This window comes from Pseudorca crassidens, chromosome 12 (genome assembly GCF_039906515.1).
Source record: "Pseudorca crassidens isolate mPseCra1 chromosome 12, mPseCra1.hap1, whole genome shotgun sequence".
Classification (NCBI taxonomy): Eukaryota; Metazoa; Chordata; class Mammalia; order Artiodactyla; family Delphinidae; genus Pseudorca; species Pseudorca crassidens.
The window spans coordinates 49,051,860-49,070,604 of record NC_090307.1 but is presented as its reverse complement, the minus strand read 5'-3'; the positions used below and the strand labels follow the sequence as shown (position 1 = coordinate 49,070,604).

At 40.4% G+C, this 18,745-nt stretch overlaps 1 protein-coding gene and 1 long non-coding RNA gene across 2 annotated transcripts in view; one reads left to right on the top strand and one right to left on the bottom strand.

Annotated features, from left to right (window-relative positions):
- CHST9 (carbohydrate sulfotransferase 9) overlaps positions 1-18,745 on the bottom strand; it is a 232,625-nt gene that overhangs the window by 47,579 nt on the left and 166,301 nt on the right. The window lies entirely within an intron of this gene.
- Positions 4,197-18,745, top strand: part of LOC137203385 (uncharacterized) — an 85,002-nt gene continuing 70,453 nt past the window's right edge. The window contains exon 1 of the long non-coding RNA XR_010933072.1: positions 4,197-4,299. This is a non-coding gene — a long non-coding RNA (uncharacterized lncRNA). The remainder of the gene's footprint in view (positions 4,300-18,745) is intronic.

Here is an 18,745-nt window from a genome sequence, read left to right as displayed (position 1 = left end):
GGCAGGAACCTTGGAACTGAGGCCAGGCCATGTAGCACCCTGGAGACCACCGTAAGCATTCTGGCTTTTACTCTGAATGACTCAGGGAGCCGTGGCGGGGTTTTGAGCGGAAAAGTGACATGATTTCACTTAACCTTAAGAAGGATCTGTGTTAAGAACGAACTCTTGAGGGGTGAGAGGGCTGCCATTGTCATCCAGGTGAGAGCCGATGGCAGCTCACATGGGCTGATGACACTTTTTCTTTCCCCGGGCTCTGATTTCAGATTTCCTTTCTGGTATATGTGCTTTCAAATGCAGTTTTAGTTTCAAAGGTTGCACAGGTACTGAGAGTGAAATGTGGTCTCTTCCCACAGCCCCCGTGATGGCGTCTGCCTTGCTCCAGTTGCATCCTTTGCCACCTGATCCTTATTCATGAACTCCAGCTACACTGGCTTCCTTCTGCTCGCTTGATGACCCCAAGTTCTTCCCAGCCTCGCTGGACACCCCCTTCACCCAGAACAGTCTCTCCTTTTTCATGTCTCAGCTCAAATGTCTCATGTTAGAGAGGCCTTCCCTGACCAGGTAGCTTAAGGAGGCCTCTCCTAGTTTTTCCTGGTACCCCATCCCTCTATTTCCTTCATGGGCCTCATTACAATCCACAATTCTATTGCTTATTGAATTCTTTGTTCACTGTCTGCTGCTGATCACTGGAATGTAAGCTCCGAGACCAGACAGCTGGGAGGGGGTCCGTCCTGGCTCTAAGCAGTGTCTACAATAGTATCTGGCAGAGTTAGCTACCTGACAAATGTGTGTATGAACAGACGAATGAATGAAGAGTCCCAAAGGGTAAGCTGGAGTCAGTGAGGCAAGGATGCAGGTCAAAGGATAAATGGTCCCAGGGGAATTTAAAGAGATCTTTCAAGTAACTCGTAAAAACTTGAGGAGGTGATTCTTTAGATAGTGAATTGTTTTTGGAACCTCAGACTGGCTCTGAGCTTACTGGGCACTTAACATATTCTATTTAAATGATCTGTTTTTACATCTGTTTCCTTTACCAGGGGTTATGTACTATGCTTTCTTTTATCCCCAGTGCCTAAGTGCTCGACAAATACTTTTTATACCAAACTGTACTGACTACTCATGTCTTCTAACTCTCTCATGCTGAGCTCTCTAATTAGATCCTTATTAAAAATAAAATCTTACCATGAATCTCATTGGGCCTTTGTGGGAAAAAAAAACTTTGCACACATGCCATGATCTTTGGAATACATTGAGATCTTCCTAATCCAGCCACTATCTGGGCCATGTGTTTTATTAACCCTGTTTTGTTGTGTTCCATCAATTCATGACACCACCACCAAACCTGAAGTAGAGGATTTGAACTACGGTCTATGACCTGGATCTCCCTGAGATGTCTATTTCCTTTTCAAAGTTGTAAAGCCAATATATTTTGAAATGAAAGAAATAAGGAACTAATAAAATGAAAATCGGGGTTCAGGAATAGGTAGTGGACACATTAGTAGGCAGGGGAAATTCCTCCGACCAGTGGAGGACGGTTAATAACTGAGACACAGTTAATTTCCACTTTCTCCAGTGACTTTCTGGACTGCTTAAAAGAAGAGCGAACATTTAGATGAGAGAGGCAGGAAGAAGGTTGGGAGGACACCAAGGTGGGAAGCATGTTTTCTGATTCTTCAAACTGCTGTTGAGTTGCTTTCTTCTGAACACGTGTTAATGATTTTAGTACTGGGTTGAATTTTTGTTTTAGCTTAAAAATTAATGTCCTTATGCTTGTATGCTGTCTGGTGGATCTCAAACGCTTCCACAATCCTCCATCTCGTCTGATCCTCCCAACAACCTATCAGTAGGCAGAGTGGGGATTATTATTTTCCTTTTACAAACGAGGAGAGAGAGGCTCTGAGCTTCAGACAACTTGCTCCAGGCCACAGAACTGTAAAGTAGCAGAGGTGTCAACATGGGTCTCCTGATAGCACACCTACTGTGTGCCGTCAGCCTGACTTTTCTGTTTAAATCCACTGCTTTATGAGATCAGGTTCTCCTGAGCCAAGGTTTCAGGTGCAAGTGAGGTAGTAAGGGTGGGCTTCCAGGAGAAGCCAGTAAGGGGTGGGGAAGCAAGATGGGGAAGGGTGATTCCAGAAGGGCTAGACTCAGGCTGATTTTTGAGGGAGGGGTGCCAAAGAGCATAAGTTACATCTCCGAATTTATTTCACCTGGAGACAAAGGAGCTGGCCTTCTGTATTTCCACACACTTCCATGTTGGCCGTAAGAAGGGGTTGCATCCACCGCCTTAGGTAAGCACCCGGTGCTTGGGAACAGCCCTCTGAAGGGGGCTGTTAGCAGTCAAGCATGCTAAAGGGGCTCCAACATTGTACCCCAAACCTATGCTAATCAGGAGGGTTAAATGAGCTACTGTAAGTGGGATCGATGAAAGCAACTTAGAATTTAAAAAATGCTATACGAATATAAGAAATCATTTTATTCCGGTGCATTCCTACGGCAGACTGAATTATCTGGGCACTTTCTTTGAAATCAGAATTAGAGCTGCAGTAATCCTACTTTCTCCCTGAGGAGTCTGATACAAAGACACTCATTTAGAAAAGAGGGGTGTCAAGCCTGGATGTTGTTTCACCGAATGTACAGAAATTAATTTTATTAACTCATTCTGTTCAGACAGAAGATCAAGCGATTTAGCTCCAAGTCATAAAACTGGTGAATGGCAGATCCTGAATGGGAACCCAGGTCTTCTGACACCGAGTCCAGAGTCCTTTCTGGGTCCCTACAAGGCAAGTGATCAGAAGCAACTTTGCTTTCCAGCTGGGCAGAGCTGAGGCGAGGGCCCAGGGGTGGGGGGCAAGGGGTAGGGGGGTGTTTCCTCCCTGGACTCTGGCCGCCAGCAGTCCTAGAGCCTGTCCAGACACAGGGAGGAGATTGACTCTATTGCGTGTTCCTTGAGTCCTCTACCACAGACGGAATCTCATAGGACAAGAAGAGAAGCACCTCTGGGACTCGTCAGCAGAGGCTGCATTGCGTGACAGTCACAGGTACAGAATCCACATAGAGCTCAAATGGGAAACCCCCAGAGCTGGTGAGAAAAGGAAGCTGTAGGCAGGAGGAGTGGGCATTGCTCCTGAGTCTAGAAGAGGGAAAAAATATCCATCTCCTTGCATTCTCCACCATGCAGCCCTACAAAGTGTTACTGCATAGCTGCTTTATTGCACGCACCCCCGCCCTCCTTATAAGGGAATAGTCTTATTTGAAGAGGCGAATGAGAGGGAGATGAGAGATCTGGCGAGCCCTGTGCCTCGGAGTGTGTTCTCCATGCCCTTCCAATCAATGTGTGCGGGGCTGGCCTAGACCACAAGTATCCTGTGTGAAGTCACAGAATTGTTTTAGGAGAAGTCCAACAAGCATACCCCGTTCTATTTTTGTAAATTTCTAAGGAAAATGTGCATCTCTAAAGAAAATATGTTACGTGCTAATATATAAAGCCATTTAATTTTTACTGAAGTTAAAAAAAAGAAGTTTAAAAAAACCCAGCTGGAAACTGTCTAAATGCTTGGGTTAGAGAGAAGATTGGGTCAAATACGATAGCAGGTCCTAAAGCAATAGCCTGCTGTAGGGAGTAAAAATCTACCCACACTTAGTCTAAATGTAGAGTGACCTTTCACTACCAAGCCTTGAGCTTCAAGTCGGCTGCAGTTATCGGAAATCATTTCCAAAGGTCATTTGTAAAAAAAAAAAGTGATATAGATTTAAAGATGCGTCGCATATACATAGAAAACCAGGTCTGCAATGCTGGTCAAAAGTAATATAGGGGAAAGCATTGTTGCAGTGATGAGTTTTGAAAACAATCTAAAAGGTCTAGGGCCACACAGATCGCAATTTAATTTTCTTATCCATCAGTAGAATTGCTCCTGTGTGTATTGCTAAGCTATTTACCACTACTTTATGGATGGCAGAAAAAGAATATGCAGTATTATCTGGGAGGGAGTTACTGAGAACTATTTGCTTTCATCAGATCAGGGATAATCTTACACTGAAGCCAAGCAGAGAACATTCCAATGAGTAAAACTCTCACTCTCATTCCAAAGGGTGACATTTATATGCAGGGTGTCCAACACGTCATTAGAAATTTTTCAAAGGGCATACATAACTGAAGTCACTAGGGCATGATTACATGTGCTACCTTAATAAGTGTAAAGAAATTCTTCACTAGCTCAGCAGGAGCTCAGAAATACTCTCCTGTTCATCGGTGATGCTAAATGAGCCCCCTTTTCAAACACAGCAGAAGGAGAGCAGGTATGTGCTTGCGTTAGAAATAAGACATACTTTGATGATTCTGAAAGACACTCTCTTCTCCCATGCTTTTTTTTTTCAATAAAAATTGATGCTTAATGTGGAATATCAATTTATTTTTCTCAGATTTAAAGCAGAAATTAATAATAAATTATTCTGCTTTATTTAATTAGGAATCTCTTTGTCTCAAATATTTCCTTTTCACTCTTTCTAACCAACCCCTCTTCCATTCCCCTTTTTTCTGATTTTTTTGTGTTAATATAATTTTTTTTTTTTTTTGCTTCCTTGCACTTCAGAGTAGATTCTTTAAGGACAATGGCAATATCTATTCAGATGATTTATTTAGGATCTGTATGTTTATTAAGTATTAAATCAGAGTATTAATAATCCTTTTGTTCTTTGCCCCAACAAAATGTATGGAACATCTATATGCTAGAACCCTTCTAGAAACTAGCAAACACATAAGTTAAAAATAAACCACCTTGTCTGCCCTCACGAATGTTGGTTTGCTTTTGTTAGTTGAAGAGAGAGTTGCCTACCATTTGGTATTTGTGACCCAGGAACAAACACAATGTTCAGAAAGAAATCTGGGCTCCAGTGTTGCTTCCAACAGTTACCAGCCTTGTAACCGGAAGCAAGAAACTTCATCTAAGTCTTACTTTCTTCAGCTGTAAAATGAGAAAGATAATATCGGTCCTATCTACCTCACAGGGCTGTGGAGAAATAAAATGAAAAAAATATGAAAATGCCTCATAAATTTTACAGTGTTATGCAAGTGTAAGGTACTAATGCATTTAGTAAATGGCAGATTCAGTTCCTGGCTCAGTGCTAAGCAATGTGTGTTCTCTATAAAAAGAAGGGAATTCAAGAGAGGGTAAGAATTTTCTTGGTGGCTTATGTAACACACCCTATGCTTGTGTATTTTTTTTTGTATTTTGATTTTTTTAAGAATGGGCCGGTACGTCGGGGAACAGAAGGGTCTTTTATCCTTGAGAACGTCATCCTGTGAAATTGTGTCCTGGACATGTGGCCATCCTGTTTCGTTGTGAGAGTTTGACCATGAATAGTTCTCCTGTAAAATATGAACACTTTGTGCCCTTTATCCTTCTGCTGACAACCTCTTGCATCTTTTTCTTTCATTATAAAAGCAATATGTTCGTAATAGGATACTTGAGAAAGACAAAAAAGGGGAAGTGAGAAAAATATCACCCATAGTTCCACTGTCCTTAGACAACCACGACTAACACTCTATTTCTTCGCTGTCTCTCTTGTTCTCTTTTCCTGCATATAATTATTTTGGTTGGTTGGTTTTATATAGTTGTGGTCAAACTGCACATCCAATCGTATAGTCTGCTTTTATTTCCCACCTAACATTATAAAAGAAGAAATTTTCTATGTTTCCATTTCCTTTCTCCCCTCTTGTCATTCAGAACTCAAGCCCTGCACCGTCCCCTTTAGGCACCTTAACATGGCTGGCTAGTTTGTTTTCTTTTAATTTATTTTATTGAAGTATAGTTGATTTACAATGTTGTGTTAATTTCTGCTGTACAGCAAAGTGATTCAGTTATACATATATATACATTCTTTTTCATATTCTTTTTTTCATGTTCTTTTCATTATGGTTTATCACTGGATATTGAATATAGTCTCCTGTGCTATACAGTAGGACACTGTTGTTAACATGTCCAGCTAGTTTGATTTACGTGGGTCTCAGTTACATTCTAATAACATGTTTAGGCCACCAATGGAGACCAGACCATCTCCTTCCTGTAAGTTAATTCAGTCATCTGTATTCCCCAGTTTACCATGAGCTTCTTCAAGTAGAAAACATGTCTATTTGACTTTGTATACACAGAGCCTAGATCAGTGCCTGGCATAGGCTGTTCCATAAATATTTGTAGAATAAATGGCCGAATGTCGAAATAAATTCTTGGCAAAAATCATGAGTGTCTGCTCTATAGACCTTTAGTGGATAAACTATAATTTCCTTTAAAGTTCCTCTGTTGCTGGTTTCAATACTGTTACTACAAATAACTAAGTAATTGACATTCTTAAATATAATTGTTTTTCTATTTCAGATTTTTTTTAAACTAAAGACTCAAAGAATGTAAATTTTAGGTATAAACATTTTTTTGACTCGACATGTATCGTCCAATTACTTTTGAAGAGGTTGCATCTGTTTTTACCATGTCCAGCCTCTATCCTAGCATCCACTAAGACTCCATTAAGACAGCACAGATGTTTCTTCCTCCAGGAAACCTCTGTTTCCCTACCGCTTTGACCTGTCAAGTTTAGGTATGCCTCCTCTGTACTTCTATATAACCCTCCACCATAGATTTATGATGCTTTATTGCAGTTATGTACTTACTCCTCTTTCTTCCAGACAAGACTATAAGCTTTTTGAGGGAAAAAGGCAAGTTTTACTAATTTTTATAATCCTCAGTTCTCAATACATTCTTGTTGACTGCAAGTAGCTAGTGTTTAATCCAACTATATAATAAAATCAATCCATGAATAAAGTTAATAATGGCAATCATTATTATGTACCAAACATAAGGTGGAGGCCAGAGAGACATAGAATTAATGGAATTCTTCACTCGGGAAATCTTGACAGAACTAATGTTCAATACAGACTATAATGTCTGGTTATTCAACAATTCACACGGTGGAGTCAGGAAGTTTCACAATAGTGAATTTTCCCTTCTCCATCAACCTGCCTTTACTCCATTTCATACATCAGACTTCCTTCCCTAAACATTCCGAGGGTTTACTACTTCAGCATGCAGATTCAATTACCGGTAGAACTGCCTAAGGCAGACAGGCAGCCTTATCAGTTCCAAATCTGTTAAAAAAAAAGAAAGTCCACACTTTTCTTGAGAAGAAAAAAAGATCTTATAATTTATAACAGTTAATAATGGATATTCTACCAAGGGCAGAAAATGAGCAAAGCGGTATGAAAGAAGCTATAGCATTGTCTCATAGCGACCCATCGGCCCACACAGAAGCCTGAATAGTCTATGTCCTAAGTCCCAGCGCAGAAAGGATACATAAAATGAAGGGATCTTAAAGAATATAGGGAGTGCCTTTCCCTTTTTTTCCCTGTCTTTCTTTAAAATGTTGATCAGGGCTTCTCTGGTGGCGCAGTGGTTGAGAGTCCGCCTGCCGACGCAGGGGACACGGGTTCGTGCAGCGATCCGGGAGGATCCCACATGCCACGGAGTGGCTGGGCCCGTGAGCCATGGCCGCTGAGCCTGCGCGTCCGGAGCCTGTGCTCCGCAAGGGGAGAGGCCACAGCAGTGAGAGGCCCGCGTACAGCACACACAAAAAAAATGTTGATCAATCGTCATCTATATAAAAATGACTCTTAAATATGTAAGGAGAATTCTGTGCTGTTGATGGAAACAGATTAAGGTCAGGAGGCCCCTTTTTCCTTCATTTTTACACGTACTCTCAGAGCTGAGTTGGAATACTGCATTCTTTTCTAGTTTCCCAAGTTAAGAAGTGGATTTGGGAAATGAGAATTGGTTGCAGATTGAATTTTATATGTTAAATAAAAGCTTTTGGTTTGGGGGAGGGAAGGATTGAGTGTGGAATTAGCAGATGCAAGCTATGATATATACGATGGATAAACAACAAGGTCCTACTGTATAGCACAGGGAACTATAGTCAATATCCTGTGATAAGCCATAATGAAAAAGAATATAAAAAAGAATTTATATACGTATAACAGTCACTTTGCTGTACAGCAGAAATATATGATATTGTAAATCAACTATACTTCAATAAAATTAGAAAAAGAAAGAATAGTTTTCCTCCAGACCAAGCTGAAAAAATAAATAAAAGGTTTTGGTTTTGAAAAAAAAAGTATTGGTGAGAAGAAGCTAAATGCTCCTTTTTACAGGGCTAAAAACATAAATATGCAAAACTAGGCCAAATCCTTCACGTCTAAATGCTGACTTATAAACAAAACCTTGCTCGTGACTCACGCAGATATGATGTGACTCACGCAGATATGATGTATATTCTTCACGGTGAGGCACCCATCTTCACTCCATTCACAAAAAAATAGCCACTCACGTCTGGCATTAATCAGCATGTGAATTGCTGACTTACTGGGCTGTAGCCAAGTATTTGCTAAGTGGCATGTTTAGAGTAGAGCGACATCAATCTTTCAAGTGTTACTAATTTCCATTGTAATGAGCACTTGAGAATGAACAGTAAGCTCATTGTTCAGGGATACATGTACAATCCTGCTGGTGAACACCAGTAAACATGAACTCATGTTCAGACGCTCAGTGCTTGCCTCTGGCACATGGATTTGAAGGTATGATTTCTGTGGGTAATTATCCCACATTGTATGTGTTCAGTGCTTTGTAATTAACAAAGGCTTCCATGACCTAACCGCGAAGATCCAGTAGAAGCGGAGGTCTGACAATTTAATTATTACTATTACATTGAAAGCTAACTCTAATAATTTTTGACAAGCCCCTTATCTTTGTCAGCAAATTCAGTGGGCTGAGCTCATGTTCTCAATATCTGTTGAAGCCAGTCCCTTTCCCCTCTATCCTGTCACACAGCCCTAATGCAACTTCTCATCAACTCTCTCTTGATTGGTTTCAACATTTCTTTTAACTGGTCTTCTGTACTGCAGTCTCCATCCTCCCCTTCCTGCTTCCCAATCAATCCTCCACACAGCAGTCAGAGTGACCTTTAGAAAAACAAATCTATTATGTTATTTTCCCTCCTTAACATCATTCAATGGCTTACAGCTGCCTTCAAGATAAAGTACAAACTCCTACACAGAGTAAACAAGACCCACAAGGCTTTTCATGGTCTGGCCTCTGCCCAGGGGCTAGATTCAGAGCCTCTAAGCATTGAAAAGATTATAGTGCCTCATTTCCTGGTTTCTTCATCCATATATAATTAAGAAAAAGAGAGGAAGAAGCCAAAAAACACCAAACACATATGGATGCTGTAGTTAAAATGCTTTCTTAAAACATTTCTGATTACAAAAAGTTGGATAAATTTATCAAAGCTAAATATCTGTCACTTTTTTCCCCCTGTGCTTTACTGGTGCTCCTAAAATTTTGCATACTTAGCCAACTGGATGATCTAGAACTATAGATGTCTCTCCAGCAAAAAACATTCAAGCACACAAAACAGCAGCGACAAGAAAACCCCACACATGCCATTAAGTAACTTGTTCGTTCATTCATTCATTCATTCATTCATTCACTTATGGTGAATGCGTTGTGTTCCAGGCACTGTACCAGCCCCTGCTGGGGACTGGGGATGGACAGGGGATGGGATGCTGTCATTGGCTTTAAGGAGCTCACAGTTTAGAAGGGCAAAGGGGAGAGGGGTTGCAGAGTCCTTGAGATTTTCCAGTCTTTTCTTGAACACCTCTGTGACAGGTCCCTCAGTGATCCTTTTCTCCTTGAAGTCTCTTTATGATTCCTTTTCCACAAGAGAGTCCTTCAAATATACCTTGATTTACTCAAAAATTATAGAATTCCCTTCCACATCATAGTCCTTCAAGAGTAAAATTCAATGCTATTAATTTACTCAAAAAATTATATTGAACTCCTACTATATGCCACACTCTGGGAATTCAAAGTCTCTGGCCTTAAGCTCTTCCCAGCTGAGTGGCAGATACAGGCAAGCAGACAGACAGTGACAAAGCAGTGTGACGAGAAGAGTGACTGATAGACTGAATCTGGGCCCCTGCGTGTGTGCACATGTGTAAGGAGAGAGGAGCTGAGTCCGGAGGAGGTATCAGCCAGGCTACCAATCATGATGGGCATCCAGGCAGAGGCACCCACCTGGAGGTACGGCCAAGCATGGCAGGTTAGAGGAAACTTCTGTAGTGGAGTGTGACTGGAGAAAGTATAGGCCCTAGACTAGTGGTGTGTTTCAAATTTTGTGACCCAAAGAACCTGTTACCACACTGTTGTTTTCTGGGTTCCACCCTCAGAATTTCTGATTTATTAGGTCTTACATGGGGCCCAAGAATTTGTAGTTCTAACTAGTTCCCAGGTGATGCTGATGATATTGGATTGGGGAAATCATAGCTTGAAAACCACTGCCACAGAAAATTAAGGAACAAATCACAAAAAGTTTTGTATATAAAAATCATATGTGCCCTATATAAAAAAAACTATATATATAATACACATATAGACATGCATACCTATATACATACATGTATGCGTACACATGCATATACACACATGTATACATGTACATGCATGTGCATATGTATATACACACACATATATGCATAGAATTACAAAGCTTCATAGTTATGCCAAAGTGGATGTCTTTTGCAATGCAGTGAATAGTTACTAAGTCCTGCTATGTGCGAGGGCCTGTTGTTCTAGGGTCAACGCTTCTTCTTTCACAGACGTTCCCAATCCATTCACTGTTTTGGTTTTCACTAACAAAATATAATTATTCCTTCTGATGACAATGACTTAAGCAAGGCTTTGAAGTCAAAAGACCTGAGATCAAAACCCCGATTCATATCTTACTAGCCATGAACATTTGGGAAATTTATTTAATTCATCTAATTGCACATTTACTCATCTATAAAGTAAGGTAACATCTATCTTATAGGGATTTTGTGAGATAAAATGAAGTATCAACTTGCATAGTTCTCATAGCATAATCGATGCTCAGAAAGTGCCTGCCAAGAAAAAATGGTCCTTTCAATTAATTATGCTGCAGCAACTGGTCACTCCTATCTTGACCCCTGCTTCATATCAATAAAAAATTAATTCCGGACAGATCGTGGAACTGACAAGAATGGGAAACAATCAGGCTTTTAGAACAAAACATTGGGTAATATCTTCATGAACTTGGAGCAAGCAACAGTTTCTGAAACGGGGCACAAAAGAACCAACCATAAAAGAAAAATAGGATAAACTCAGCTATATTAAAATTAAGAACTTCTGATTATCCAATGACATCATTAATAAAGTAAAAAGAAAATCCACTAATAAGGAGACATTTGCAATACATGTATCTGACGAACAAATTTATATAGAACTCCTACAAATCAGTAAGATAAAAGTCAACCACTCAGAAAAATGGGAAAGGACTCGAAAAGGCACTTCATAAAAGAGGATTATCAAATGACCCAAAACACGAAAAGCTACTCCACTTCATCAGTCATCAGGGAAATAAAAATTCTCTATACACGCTCACCAGTATGGCTAAAATAAAAAAGCAGAAAATGTCAAGTGTTGATGAGGATATTGGACAAAAGGAATCTCATACACTAAGGGAGGAGTGTAATTTGTATAACCACCTTGGAAAACTCTATGGTAGTTAGTATTGAACAAAGCTGAGAATATGCCTTTCCCACTAAATAGAAAAATCATAGACATTAAAGAGAATGTAAACTTTAAATTTTATTCTCTTGGGAAAAGTTGTAACTTTTAAGTCTAGAAATAAAAGTGGATAACGAATGGTGTTAGTATCCTTGTGCCAATGGCTGTCCAATAAAAAATAGCAAAAGGATCCAAAAAATGTTCATCATCTCTGAATTTTTATGCCATCAGCACAGTGCCAAGATTCCTATCAAGCCATAAGTATTACTACCAAGCCACGATAGAGGCAGTTTAATATTGTCTTAGTAAAGATGAGGCAAAGACAAATGAGGAAACAATACGATAAATGAGTAAAAGGAGAAAAACTAAAGAAAGAGAAATAGAAAGATAGAGTTAATTTAACTGTGTTCTTTGGAAAATTACCAACACTCCTAAAAATATTAGGGTTAGAACTATGTCTAGGGGAAACTGAAAAAAAATAAAATAGAATATTCACTTTGTTCACCTTGTTCATACAAGGCCAATGAGAAACTGTGAAATCCAGAGTGCGTGGAGGGATTCTGGTTGTAAAACAGCTAGATGTTTTAGTTTGTTAGGGCTGCCATGACAAAATGCCACAGACTGGGTGGCTTAAACAACAGAAATTTATTTCCTCATGGTTCTGGGGGCTACAAGTCTGAGATCAAGATGTCACAGGGTTGATTTCATTTGAGGTATCTCTTATTGTCTTGTGGATGGTCGTCTTCTCTCTTTGTCTTCAGGGAGTCTTTCTTCTATGTCCGTGTATATCTGGTGTCTCTCTGTGTCCAAATTTCCTCTTCTTATAAGGACACCAGTCAGAGTGGATTAAGCCCCACCCTATGACTTCATTTCAACCTAATCACCTAAATTTAAAGACCCTATCTCCAAAGACAGTCACATTCTGAAGGACTGGATGTTAGGACTTCAACATATGAATTTTGGGAGGCCACAATTCAGTCCACAGCCACTAGTCTTCAGAAAAAAAAATTATGTATTAATGCATAATTAAAAAAATAATGCTAGAAAATTTTTTTCTCTTACAATTTTTCTGAGCACTAAAATATCCTAATTTATAACAGCTGTGATCAGTCAAATGCTTACTCTGTGTGTATGTGTGCATGTGTGTGTGTGTGTGAGAGAGAGAGAGAGAGAGAGAGAGATGAGAGAGAGAGAGAGAGAGAGAGAGAGAGAGAGACAGTTGAGAGATATTTTCTCAATCCCTTTTCTTAATCTCCTTTTCTCAATCCCTTTTCTCTTCTGGTTTCTGATAAACAACTATACCAGGCAGTCTCCAAAATGGCTCTCCATGGTCCCTTCCTCTTGGTACTCATGCCCTTGTGTAATCTCACTCCCCTCAAATGTGGACTGGATTTATGGATTCCCTTCTTACGAATAGTATATGGCAGAAGTGTTGGGATACCACTTTAAATTTTAGGTTATAAAAAGGCTGTGGCTTGCATCCTGGGCACTCTCTCTTGGATTGCTCACTTCTGGGGGGAGTCAGTTGCCATGTCCCGAGGCAGTCCTGTGGAGAGGCCCTTGTGGCAGAGCTTGGAAGCAGATCTTGTATCTTGTGAGGCCTGTTCACATGAGTGAGTTTGGAAGTAGCAAGCCTCTGGATGACGTAGCCTTATGGGAAACCCCAAGCTAAAACTCTCTAGCTAAGCTCTGACTTGATTCCTGACCCACAGAAACTGTGAAACAATAAATGTCTGTTGTTATCAGCTGCTAAATGTTAGGGTAATTTGTTCATAATTATTAACAGCTAATTAATAATTTGGTAATTAGGAATAGATAACTAATACAAGTTCAGCCTACAAACATCAGACAAGAATTCCCTTCTGAAGCTGTAGCTCATAGATACATGAAAAATGAGCAAGTGTTTAAAAAAAATCTACTTCAGACCATTTTTATCAAAAACTTTAAACTGAGATTAAAAATCTAAGCTGGGTCTATGCTACAGTTTTTACCATAAGGAAGACCCTGCTTCGCTCTGTCTTCCTATTATTAAATGAAAACAGTCCAGTGTGTATCTTAACTGCATTTAATTTTAGTTCTATAATTATTTAGTTGAGGTTGTGTTTCCTTTATTTCAGTTGAAATTTCAGTTTCCTTTTAAAGAAAGAACTTAAACCCATCCAAGAATTATCAAAGACCTAGTTTTTAATAGTTTTAATAATAAGAAATTATATAGTTAATACGCAATGCCCATCTGGGGATAAAGCCAGATTCTCTGGGCTCTGCTTACACATTTTGTCAGCAAGGACTGGGTCTGACCCAACTTGAGTCCCAGCATGCTTTGTGCAGCACCACATCCTGTGATGCTTACAAGCCCTGTCCATGCAGGATTCTGTGGGCAGGCCTGGGTGGCAGCCCTAAGAGAAAGTTCATGCTGCACAGTCCATACACCCTCGTACTTTGTACTTATGCTCTCATCACTTATACGCTGTAAACGTGACTCTTAGCCAGCAACATCCTTTTATCGGAGGGCTCTGGACACAGGAAGTGAAAGAGAGGAAAGGTCTGTTCTTCATCAATGCTTTTATAATTATTGGTTAGAGTTATGGAAGCAATATTGGAAAAAGGACAGGACCAAACTCCATGGGCTAGAGAAGCTGAAAGGGAGGAGGTTTAATTACTGCCCCCAAAGATGTTAGAGACTGGGCAGTCCAATAATGTCCTAGACAGACTCAAGGATATCAACTCAAGTCAAAGGACAGCCTTGGATTTCTGTCTAAGTGTCTCTTGTTCCTTTACAGTGTGTGTGTGTGTGTGTGTAGTGTGTGAGTACATACCTGTGTGCATACGTGTGTACAATCTAATGTCAGATATTATATCTATGTGTACATATAGGTGTATAAACTATACCTAATCTCTTAATTTGACTTTATGCTGCTTACTAGAGAAAAACAATAGAAAATCAGTTGATTCGGGCCAGATTTTTCTGTTGTCAAAAATAATCCTTTGTATCATTAAACAAGTGTCCCCCAACTGTCAGAGAAATATACAATATTTTTTATAAGTATTTTAAACATCTTAGCAAAATGATGTCATTGCATGGGTCTTGAATTCTGACCACCTGAGTTCCAATTTTGCTTTACCGCTTGTTTGCTAAGTGGGCAAGTTGTTTCATTCTGTGAACGTCACATTTTTTGTCTCTAAAAGGGAGTAATAGCAGACTTTACTGGCAGGGTTGTAGGGTACTTAGGACCCAACCACACAGCCATTGCTCAATAAATGTTAGTAATCAACACAGAGGGGTCGAAGAAATTTTCCTAAAGTAAGTAGTTCTCCACAATATAACTACAAACAAAATTCTAAGTTGAGAAAGTCTAGTCTTCAGCTATAAAACCAAAATGTTCCAATGTCATCTACTACAAAGCACAGTAGTTATAATGCCTTCCATCTTTCTAAACCATCTGTGAGGGTTTGGTTACTTATTATGACAATAATCTCATTTAAATTGATCCCATGGCACCAGGTTAGAGGGGGAACCACTATATAATAGAGATAGGTGTCTACACGAGGGAAGGTTTCCAGCTAAGCTACATGTAAGGGATTGTCCCATTGACTTGTACCATTAGAGTGTAGCCGTGATTCTGTGGGAAATGGCTCCTGCAAACCGAGTTGGAAACTTTTGATGAGGAAAAGATTACGATGGCTGTCGTCCTGTAGCCCGCAGGCCATTCCAGCAGTCAGCCATACAACAGCACTGAAAAGTAATCTCCAACTGCTAATTATTTTTTTCCCTTTATATTAGCACATTACCACTTTACTACATTACTATCCGTAAGACAAGGCCCAAGCATCATTTATCTGACCTGATACGAATTTGTGCCACAGGCCTCTGGTCAAGGCCTGGAAAGGTCCAGTACACACACTTTCTGCCATTAATTTTCCCACAAAGCACGTGGGTACATACTATCGAATACAGTCTTGAATTATGGAAATAAAAAGGCATTATTTTTATTTTAAATTTCCATCCTAGGTGGCTGGTTATTTCATAACTATATGTTTAATTCTGTCATCGTCAGAAGCAGCTGTATCACCAGCACTAGTAGCCACGGCCAGAGCGGTTGTTGCTTCAGGGCCGAACCTGAGTCTCACGTGAAGAGCAGCTTCTTATCTTTCAAGGTGCAGCGTGAGGGTGACCTGCAGGAAGCTGGCCCAGATCTCCAAAGTATGCCTTGCCTCTCCCTCCATCCTTCCCTTATGGCACCCTGCTCAGACCTTTATTGTGTCACCTGTACCACTGGGTCCCACTTACTGGTCTCCATATCTGTCTTCCTTCTGAGAGCATAGATTCCCTGTCTCTGCAACCTCAGGCTCTAACACTAAGCTAGCACAAAAAGGATATAAAAAAAAATATATTTGGGGCTTCCCTGGTGGCGCAGTGGTTGAGAGTCTGTCTGCCGATGCAGGGGACGCGGGTTCGTGCCCCGGTCCAGGAGGATCCCACATGCCGCGGAGTGGCTGGGCCCGTGAGCCATGGCCTCTGAGCCTGTGCGTCCGGAGCCTGTGCTCCGCAACCGGAGAGGCCACAACAGTGAGAGGCCCACGTACCGCCAAAAAAAAAAATATTTGGATAACTAACCAACGGACAAGGGGAAAAAAGAAAATAAAAGATGAAAGTAAAGAAATGAGAGTACAAGCATACCTTGGAGATACTGTGGGTTCAGTTCCAGACCATGGTAATAAAGTGAATATCACAGTAAAATCAGTCACCCAATTTTTTTTGGTTTCCCAGTGCATATAACAGTTCTATTGATACTAGACTGTAGTCTACTAAGTGTAATATCATCATGTCTAACAAAACAACGTACATACCTTAATTTAAAAAATTGTGTATTGCTAAAAAAATATGCCCACCATCATCTGAGCCTTCAGTGAGTTGTAATGTATTTGCTGGTAGAGGGTCTTGCTTGGATGCTGACTGGTCAGGTGGTGGTTGCTAAAGGCTGGGGTGGATGCTGCGATTTCTTAAGATAACAGTGAAGTTTGATGGATTGATTGGCTCTTCCTTTCACGAATGATTTCTCTGTAGCAAGTAGTGCTACATGAAAGCATTTTACCCACGTCAGAACTTCTATCAAAATTGGAGTCAACCCTCTCAAACTCTGCCACTGCTTTACTGGCTACGTTCGTGTAACATTCTAAAGCTTTGGTTGTCATTTCAACAGCGTCTTCACCAGTAGATTCCATCTCCAGAAGCCACTTTCTTTGCTCATACCTAAGAAGTAACTCCTCATCCATTAAGGCTTTAGCCTGAGATTGCAGCAATTCAGTCACATCTTCAGGCTCCACTTCTAATTCTAGTTCTCTTGCTATTTCTACCGTATCTGCAGTTACTTCCTCCGCTGAACTCCTGAACTCCTCAACGTCACCCATGAGAGTTGGAATCAACTTTTTCCAAATTCCCGTTCATGCTGCTCTTTTGTCCTTTTCCCATGAATCACAAATGTTCTTGATGGCATCTAGAATGGTGAATCCTTTCCAGGAGGTTTTCAATTGACTTTGCCCAGATCCACCAGAGGAATCACTATCTACGGCAGCTATACCCTTACAAAATGTATTTCTTAAATAATAAGACTTGAAAGTCAAAATGATTCCTTGAACTACTGGCTGCAGAATGGATATTGTGTTAGCAGGCGTGAAAAGAACATTAATCTCGTTTGTCTCTACCAGAGCTCTTGGGTGACCAAGTGCACTGTCAATGAGCAGTAAGGAATCTTTTTTCCTGAGTTATTAGGTCTCAGCAGTGTGCTTAAAATATTCAGTAAACCATGCTGTAAACTAGGTAACTTGCGGCAGCTTCTACATCAGCATTTGCTGCTTTACCGTGCACTTTGATGTGATGGAGATGGCTATTTTCTTCTTAAATCTCATAAACTAACCTCTGCTAGCTTCCAACTTTTCTTTCAGACTTTTTCAGCAGCTTCCTCACCTCCCTCAGCCTTCACATCAGCAGTAGGACTATTCTGATGTCTTATCATTTGTGAGTTCATGGGAGTCGTACTTTTAATTTCCTTCAAGAACTTCTCCTTTGCGATAGCAACTTGGCTAACTGGTGCAAGAGGCCTAGCTTTCAGCCCGTCTCGGTGTTTGAAATGCCTTCCTCGCTAAGCTTAATCATTTCTAGCTTTTGATTTCAAGTGAGAGATTTGATTTAAAGTGCGACTCTTCTGTTCACTTGAACACTCAGAGGCCACTGTAGGTTTAGTAGTGGGCCTAATTTCAATATTGTTGTGTTTCAGAGAACAGAGAGGCCCAAGGGGAGGAAGAGAGGCAGGGGAACGGACGGTCAGTGGAGCAATCAGAACACACACGTTTTACCCATTAAGTTCACTGTCTTAAATGGGTGCAGTTCACGGCACCCCATAACAATTAAAATAGTAACATCAAAGATCACTGACCACGATCACCAGAAGAAATGTAATAATAATGAAGAAGTTTGAAATATTGCTGGAATTCCAAAAATGTGAATCAGACACACGAAGTGAGCAATGTTGTTTGGAAAAATGATGCCCCACAGACTTGCTTGACCACAGGGTTGCCGCAAACTTTCAATGTGTAAGAAGCAAAAGATCTGTGAAGCGAAGCAAAGTGAAGCACAATAAAACAAGATAGGTCTGAATAAAGAAATCCAGAGACGATTAGGTATTAGTCTTCTTCATTCATATCAAATGGGAAAGCATTTCCTGTAACTGCTGGAAATTCCTGATTATCATGTGGGAATGTACAGGGAGGACTTTTTAGGCCATGCTCTTTCCCTAAGGGGACGGGGTGCACTGCCCACAGCACCAGTGGGGTTTTCTCTGGGTAGCTGCAGGTTCTGGTTACTCCCCAACCCCATCCCCTCCATAAATCAATCTGGCTGTCATTCCATTTGAAAGAATTGGAGCTACTTTTCACCTGGGAGAACATAATAAAAATCAGTTCTTCACTACTAAATTAGGATGGACAACCCTTTTCTTGGGAAGAAAAGCAATAACTGATCCCAGTAATGAGATTGTGCGACAAGCTTTGAAAATGCTTAGACTTCATTTCTGCAGGACAGGATTTGCTTACACTTCAGATATAGCCATCAGATTTATGGT